The sequence below is a fragment of the Oxyura jamaicensis genome, chromosome 2, assembly GCF_011077185.1.
Source record: "Oxyura jamaicensis isolate SHBP4307 breed ruddy duck chromosome 2, BPBGC_Ojam_1.0, whole genome shotgun sequence".
In the NCBI taxonomy this organism is placed as follows: domain Eukaryota; kingdom Metazoa; phylum Chordata; class Aves; order Anseriformes; family Anatidae; genus Oxyura; species Oxyura jamaicensis.
In genome coordinates this window covers 78,638,956-78,647,898 of record NC_048894.1, presented here as the reverse complement: position 1 = coordinate 78,647,898, position 8,943 = coordinate 78,638,956, and positions in this window count along the sequence as shown.

Genomic DNA, 8,943 nt, shown 5'->3' with positions numbered 1-8,943 from the left:
TGGTTAGATCTGGGTCAAACTAAGATTTTGTTACTGAACTCTCAAGATCCATGGGAAAGGCCAAAGTCAGACCCCATAATTAGAGGACATCTCTAGGTTGTCAGCAGGACAGAGAAAATCTATTATAAAGCTGAACATCAGGATGTTTGGATTCAAATCAAGACCAAAATGTTGCAGTGTAGGTTATAGTCTAACAATCATTTATGAAGATTTTACTGGTAGCTACAAAATCGGAGAGACATATCTTTTGTAGCCAACAGTTATCTAAAGTTCCTTATCTGAAGTTCCACCTATTTCAAATACTGTTCCTGCTCCGACTTTCAGGTAAGTAAAATGGGTGTTCTACTGACACCAACAGGTAGAAATAAGAAGCGTACCATGTGTCTCTGCGGACGGAAATCAGGGAAATGATTTGCAACCTGCTTCGTAATTATATATTTGCTCACATCTGCGTGCATCGTTTGTACTCCGTTGGAAGGCAACAGGGAAGAAAAAAAATAAACGTTCAGTAGGTCAGCTATTGATATAAGAGTCTGAGCAAGCAACTGCAAAATTCACTATGGTAATATATCCGCATGGGTCAATGGCCATTGACTGCCTGAAAATAAATGTTGATCACAGTGATAGATTTCAATGCCATTGCTATGAACATATATTAATAAACACAGCACACAAGTGATTTTTGGCTCTGTGGTGGAAAGGACAGGTAATCAATATCCCTGTGTCCTTGTGCAGGCTGAACTTTGTACTTGGATTATGCTAATTAAAGACTAAACAAAGTGCTGATGTTTTCATATAATTAAGAGATGGAGGAAAATAATAAAGTGGTAAGTGACTTTTGTTGGTTATTTCATGCTGAAATGAGCAAACAAAACATCTAAGCCATTAGAGAAAAGCAACACTTGTTGTTTGTAAGCACCCTCTTCTGTCCTATTTCCACGATATGCTTGTCACAAGAGCAGATTCAGCACTTTATGCTAGAAACAGCCATGGATGAGAGGTTTGGATTTTTTAAAATTATTATTATTATTATTATTTTGTACAAGAGCCCAGAAGGTCTGGACCACTGTTTTATTTGAACAGGTGGCCAAGCCATAAAGGTCCACTCAGCCTTGGATGTTTCAGCCAGTCCAAGTACTGTTTCTCAGACATGTGAAACTCCTCTTCAGATAGAAGCAGGAAAAAAAAAAAAAAAAAAAAAAAAAAAAAAGGCAGATTCCTGGCAACCTGACCCCACCTGCAGTCTCCTTCCCCTGGTTCACACCCTCTCACTCCCTCCCCAGTGCTTGGACTTGTACAGCTGAGCCAGATGAGGGAGCTAATTAGACTGCAATTTCACCACTTGATTTGGTAGGGCTAGGTGCATCTGGAGCAACTCCCCTCTCCCCCCGTGCTCTCACAGAAGTTGGAAGTGGGACCACAAAACCAGGGCAGGACTCAGCAGCCTGTACTTGAGTAAACATGAACTATGGTGGATCCACCTGGTGATGCAAGCTGCAAAGGAGTAAGGCTAAATATGCATCTTGTCATGTGAAATGCTTGAGTTACAGTCACTCACCACCATGACCAACACAACAGGTATTCTATTCCACCATTTCACTGCTCTGTCTGGTCCTTATGTGAAACGCCTACATTATTCAGATACTTCATGAAATACCTGCCATTATTATTGCAGCCATACTGTGAAACCAGTCATTGAGTGAAATGACTAAAATTTCCATTCATTTGGAGAACAGATGCATTGTAAAAGTAAGTCCTAATTTTCTGAAATGATACGTAGCATTCTATGGGACTTGGGGTGATTAAAAAGACTACACAGCATTACAAATAGGCATAGTAGAAATAGTTTTCTTCTCTTTTTGAGTTTGAAATTCAAAATAATCAGGAACTAGGTATTTTGCAAAATATCTAGCTATTATATTCCACATTTACTGATATAAATAAAAATCTCCACCAAATTTAAAAATGCTTAGGTTTATATATGAACACTAACATGGCTCTTCTTTTAATATACAAGTCCTAAGAAAACCTTGCATGCAAAATAAGAAGTTTGATTACATACAAATATCTACAGTAAAAACAGCAGATTCCTAGATGATTCTAGGTGAGCCTGGCTTTTAAACTTGTAATCTCAGCTCTACACCTACACGTGAAAGCAGACAAACTAGCAGCTGCTATTAAACTTTAGTTTTTCTTCAAACCAGCTGTTTCAAATGTGAATGCACTTAGAGGAGGCTGCACCTGGGTGGTAGCTATGCTTGATGCTAACCAGGTAGTGATCATGCTCGAACTTCTACTCCTTACACAGAAGAAGGCAATTTTATGCTTGCTTTGTGCTCCGTCCTAGTTTCTATGATGATTCCATGATTAATCTGATTATTCTCTCACTGTACAAAAGTTTGCATCCTTTTCTGAGGCAGAGAACAATGCCTATCCAAATGAAAACAGCCATGTAAAAAGTACTGACGGAGATATGTAAGGAATAGTGGCTATGAAATGAATCAGAATTGAATCAATTAACTATTTATGTTTAATTCTTTTATTTTCTTGACAGTCCTCTGTACTCAAGTTTTTAACTTTTTTTTTTTTTTTTTCTTTTCCTCTGAATTGAACCACAGCAGCAAGCTAATGGGCCTCCTAGTGGCCCCATCAGTGAGTGAGTTTTAATTCAGTTGCTGAAACAAAAAATAATTTAGTCAGTTATTCAGGATACCCCTTCTCCTCCCCAAAAGAGTTGAATTTTTCCTGAATCGTTAATCTTGATACTATCTGCTTTTATTTTCTGTGCTAATTTTAGCTGCATTTGACCTTCAGGTTTAAACTAGAAATGTGGATTTTCCAAATGTTTTTCAGTTCTCTTTTTCACTGAAACGAGAGGTCAAATTTAAACTGAGTTTATGAATAGTTTTATTTGGCTCTGAAAGGAACTTAGTTGTCTCAGAAGACTTGTCCCTGCACCAGTAGTAATACATATTTTCAAATGAGCATTTTAATCCTTGCTACCTGATGACTGATAATTTCCCCAAAAAGTAATAAGGAGACTGAGGTTTTGCAAACACCTACATTGCATGAGTTGTAAAGTCTTTATTTTATCGTCTGTGAGGATAGATTTAAATCTGTGCTTGGAGACTAAACTTTTTGTCTTTATGCTTTGAATTAATATTCGAAGTTTGTAGTTGGTGCTCTTTAATATTTGCTGTTTATTTCTCCTGTCAAATGACTGTACATATTTCAAAGTACATTGTAAAGCCTGAGTACAACATAGCATTATCTATATGTATGCAAAGTACCCTGTACATTTCCTTATTTCCATCAAGTAGACTGGCAGGATTCACAACAGCTAAAGCTGTTAGAAGCATAATAGATTTCTTAGTTCTCTGACCAGTTTTCCCACCCACTCACTCAAGAAAAGGAGGTTTCTTATCAGCTGAACCACTTCCATCTCCCACCTTCCCATCCATTTGCTTCCCCTGTGTACTCTCAAAAAGGGGAGTTCAAATCAGTTGAACCATTTAATTTCTCTGTAAGCAAAGGTTTTAGGTATCTTAATCATCATTTCCCTTCCTTTCCCTCCTCTGCCTTTGCACACACTTTTCCCAAATTTCCTTTTGAAAGTGTCAAAATAAGAGTTGAGACCTTTCAAGTATTTTCATCTTTAAATAGTCCAAACTATCTTCTGGCTGTAACACCAATCAGTGGGTTTCACTGACTGCATGGTAATTGCTCTAAGTGGGTACATACCATTCATTTAAATAAATGGATCTGCAACCTTGAATGTGGCAATAGTCATTACACGGTATAAAATGAGATTAAAGAAATAATTTCCAGACTTACCTCATTGGTAGAATTTCCAACAGATAATACTTTGGTGTCACAGCGGTATCAAGAAGAGCAGTTGTGGTATAAAGACTGGTATTAATCTATGAGTCCTTTATGTCAGGCACCTGGCTGCAGAACCCCAGAGCCCTTCTGGCTCACATATCCAGACTTCTTCCCCATGGGAGTGGCATTTTGGAGAGCACCCAGCTCTCACTTGGGAGTATGGAGCCAGGTCTTGGGTACCTCAGTTTAGAAGAAAGTTATCTTTGTGTACTCATTGTAAATCAAACATTAAAAGTTGCAGAAAAGTATTTATAGTTTTAATCTGAAAGCATTTCCTCTTTAAAATGGCTTGGTGTTTCTTAAGGCTAATTTAGCAGAATGATAACATACGTTATTTTACCTTTCTTAATATCAGGAGCCCAGCTTCCTTTTCAAATGTACGTGGTCCCTAAGATGATTATATGACATCAAATGAGAATAAAGAAGTAGGGCACCCACAAGTCTGTCATGACAACTCCAAACCAAACGACGTTGTCTTAACTCTTATTGCTATATTCATCACAATGATTATTCAAGACAGTTCTAGTGGTGTATATAAACACTTTGGAGATGACAATTACACACTTATTATTCTCTTATTCTCTTTATTAAAAAAATATTTAATACCAAGGACTTTTTTTTTTTTTTTTTTTTTTTTTTTTTTTCCTCCAAAAAGCACAGTGGATCTCTATTCCCACTGGTTTAGTTAGGTAGTCTGAGCATGAAATCATGCTGGAAGTTTGGTTCAAGCTAACACCTCTAAACACTGCAGTTTTCATATCAATTAATTTCTACAGTAACAAGTGGATCAAAAATTACTGAGAGTGGTTCCAAGATATCCCTTGAAATTTCCCTCAAGATGGAGTAGGACAAATTGAGAGCTGTAATTTCACTTCACAGATGCTGTCTCTGACTCCATTGGTCTCAGTGACATTTGTAGCATGCTCCTGGCAGCACTTTTCCACAAGAGCACTTGAGATTTCAGAGGCGGGCTGAGCACGTCATTTAGATGGTGGAAACCTGCTCCAGGTTCACTGGACAAACCTCTTCGCTCTGTTCTAATCGAGGTTTTTCATTTTCTTTGAGTTTCTCCTCAGATTTTTAGAGTAGCCGCACCAGGGCAATGCCCAATGTGTGAGACACATTCTTGACACTCTCAGGGGTCTACCAACCTGGCAGCAGACTCCACTCCCTTAGGCTGAGCAAGCAGAGGCATATCACTTCCCAGGGGACTTCAGCTGCTACAAGGGGGCAGTTTGCATTGGGTTTGGAGCTATTTATTATTATTATTATTATTGCTTGACTGTGTTGTTTGTGTATTTCATTCAATGCTCATCATTGTACAAGTACTGAAACTAATGACTTAATGCCACCTAGGTATTAATTCACCCAGCCAGTGAATTAATTTAGTGCCTCCCAAGTAGTTAGAGGCATTAAAACAAATATTAGTGTTTAGCTTCTCCCACAGCTTGGGAAAGAAATGGTTTGGTTACCTTCTGTGTGGCTCCATCCAAGTTAAAAGGAAAAAAAATGTATGGCAAAATGGGAAAAAAAATGTATGGTTGGGACAACTTCAGGTTGGCCAGTCCAACACAGGAAGCTGCATGGCTGTTTCCTCTCTCTGCCTTTTGGAGGCAAACTTATACCCATTGAGCTTTCATGGGTGTAATTTTTATTTTGCAGTATGGTGGGAAAGGTGAGAAAATCCTGGGACTTTCCCATTTATCAGAAATAACCACATTTGTTAAGGCTCTACAGGAATCAAACAATACAAGGGAATTTTTATGACTCACAATGTTAATTAAGCAAAGCAGGTCAGATATTTGCTGCCAAAACATTTTAAGTAGAGTTGACAGACTTGGTGATGGGAAAAAGATCATTTTTAATGAGTCTCTAGATTAAACAGGGATTTTTTAATATTAAAAAAAAAATAAAGTTGATATGTCCCAGTATTACAGTTTCAAAAGGAATTCTTTTTTTTGTGTGTGTGTGTGTGTCTTCTTGTCTAGACATTTCAGCACACTAATACTGGGGAAAAAATGTAACAGAAAAATGTTTCAAAATCAGAATAGTTTGATTGATTCAACTATTTATCTACTAGCAATTTAAGAACATTTTCAAGTTCTTAACTCTTAAATGACTCTCCTGAAAGGAAAAACAGCTCCTTAGCCACCAATAATGCACATTAATATTTCACATGAAATGAAGCAAGAACAAGGATTCTGTCTAGCCTCTCTGTGTCTCAGTATTGTTTTGATGTTTTTATTTTATTTTATTTTATTGAACTCTGCCTGCATCATTTTTGCTCAAGGGTTTGATCTTTTTTCTTCCACCATCCCTGTTCTCCTCAGCCTTTTCCCTCATCATTGCCACCACACAGAACAAGAATGAACCTCCAAAGGGCCTGTGTGGCAGTGGTCTCAGTAACATTGATGGAAATATGTCCTCACCTTCCTACTGGAGGGCCAAGTAGCCTGGACAAGGAGGCAGGAGCATTAATACATATTTCTTTTGAGAAGGACACTGGGTGAGGGAACTGGGGGCATAAATCTAATATCAACCCCCAGAAGGACCAGATTCTGTTCTTGGTCTAGAGAAGAGCAAAACAGCAAGGCCAGACGTTCTTTCCCTACGGCACCAAGGAATGGCAGAACAAGAGCTTTCTCTGCAAGACAGAACCTGATGCTTATTTCCTTAAGATAAGGACTACAGAGAAAAGAGGAGATTTAGGAAGAAGGAACATTTCCCAACCCAAACAGAGCTGCAGAGATTAACAGCCTTGTTTTACTGGCACTTACAGCACAAGACGATGCCACTAACTTCACAACCCAGTCTCAAAATGTCCTCATAAGTACATTGGTGGAAACCAGATCTACAGTTTAAGATCATGAAGTCCAAAACAAAGTCTCTTAGGAGATGCAGTTTTACTTCTCAGTGACTTTCGTTTTCTCTTTCTGTAAATCAAACCTTTTCCTGCTGCTGGGAAAGATACAGACAACGAATCTCAAGCCTTCAGATCTCCACTGCTGAGAGGGCTGCAGAGAGACCCACAATATGCACTTAGCATGCAGGACTGATAACGTGCAATGTTTGCGTCATGGAACAGCATCATTACACAGCGACACTGCAGAGGAGCAAATCAGTGCCACCTCCCACTGATATTATGTCTTTTGTGCCTGCATTCATAGATGGAGATTTTATCTTCCTCTAGATAGTTACAGAAGCAGAAGTTTTTTTCTACTGTCCCCCAGTTGCTTGCGGGTATTGTTTACAGAGTGACAGAACAAATTTGGAAAACAGCTCAGGTTTAACCACTTTAACAAAGAGAAGTAAGAAGTAAAAATTTGACTACATAGAATCCACTGCTAAACATTACTTTTTGAAAACATTTTTTCCCTGGGAAAGCTATCACTAGTATTACAAATATTACAAGCATTGCAAGGGAGGCACTGCAGGGCCCAGAAGGCAGGTAGATGGGAATTCAACAGGCAGCAGCACCCTGCACACTTTCCAGTCCCACAGCTAGCTAATAGGACGTTTCCAGATTTTAAATTGCCAGGTTTTCTCCCCCCTGCAGCCCGATGGAGCGGTTTGTTGGAGTGAACCGTCTGTGCCACCGTGTGGAAGCTTGCAAGAAGTACAGGAGTACAAGCACCCAGAGTTGGTAGCATTCCTGCGCCAAGCCTCATCATTAACGTAAAGAAACCGGCCAGTATTGCAATTCTCTGCCAGCCTGGTTGCCTGTAGGGAATCACCCCAAAAGACACGCGATCAAAGAAGAAGCTTAATTTCTTCGGTCTGATCTGCCAGTGGGTTAGCATAACAATACACCACCAAATTCCCAAAGTTTACTCCTGAGTTTGAGTATACTCAGGCTTTGTGGCACTTGTAATCCGGAGCTGTGTTTGCTACACACTCACATCTTCCATAAATTGCTGTTGACTAATGAGCAGAAAGGCGAGTGTTTTTCCAATAAAATACACATAACAAAATGGTGAAGGAGGAACTGTCAGCAGATACAGCTCAAATGCATTAACTAAAAGCAGTTTAGCTGCTTGAAAAACATCTCGATGCTGGCAGACATAGGCAATCCCAGGGCAGTACCCATACATTTTTAAACCATTCAAGGACTACGTGCAGTCAGAGTTAGAGAAATAAAAATGCAGGCACAAAAATACATAGATTTTGCATAGACTAGAATATTAATGCCAAAAAAAGAAATGAGCATCCCAGCCCTGAGTACTCTGTGAAGCATTTCAGCCATTTATGTCCTATGAACTGTTGTGGACATGCAACTTAGCTAAACACTGTACTTGATACTGCTAATACATAATTCAGAACAGAGAGCTTGTCATGAGTACCATTCCAAAAATATGTTTGCTGTATGCTTGTTTGTGCTATCAGAAAGGTTTCTGCACTTACCACATACTCAGTAGAGGAGCTAGGTGGAAAAGAAATGGGTTTAGAACAGGGATGCATGCATATTAACATAAACATTGTTTATTTCTACACATTTCTCTGTTTTTATGCATTAAAACAAAGCAAAGAAAATCCCTAGCCCTTCATAAAGACTAATGTAATAACATAAGATATAGGGAAAAGCAATCACCAATTGTTAATCACCACTCCCTAGTTCTTTATATTCTTACACACATACATGCACAGATTTATATGTACATAAGTAAACGAATACAGATTTATATCTACTGTACTTTACACTCATTAGAAAGGGAAACAATACTCTGAGACCTTCTTAGCTCTCTAAGGGAAAAGCTGTCATTGTAACATCTACTAACAGGAGTCCACAGTGGGTTTCCTGGGAGGCCTGGGTTAAAGACTGTTGACAGCACTCTGATGGCAATGAAGTCTTCAGTTCCCAGCCTGGGCATGAAGAATGAAAGGGACAGTGAAATGAGGGACAACGATATTGTCCTGAAGTTTTCCAGCATTACTGGAAGGCAAACATTTTGGCCCAGTTTTATCCAAACCAAGAATGAGCAAGATCCTGTGAAATGTAATCTGATTAACACTGAAACAGTAGGCTCACTGCTACCATATTAATTATATATACATATTTAAAAA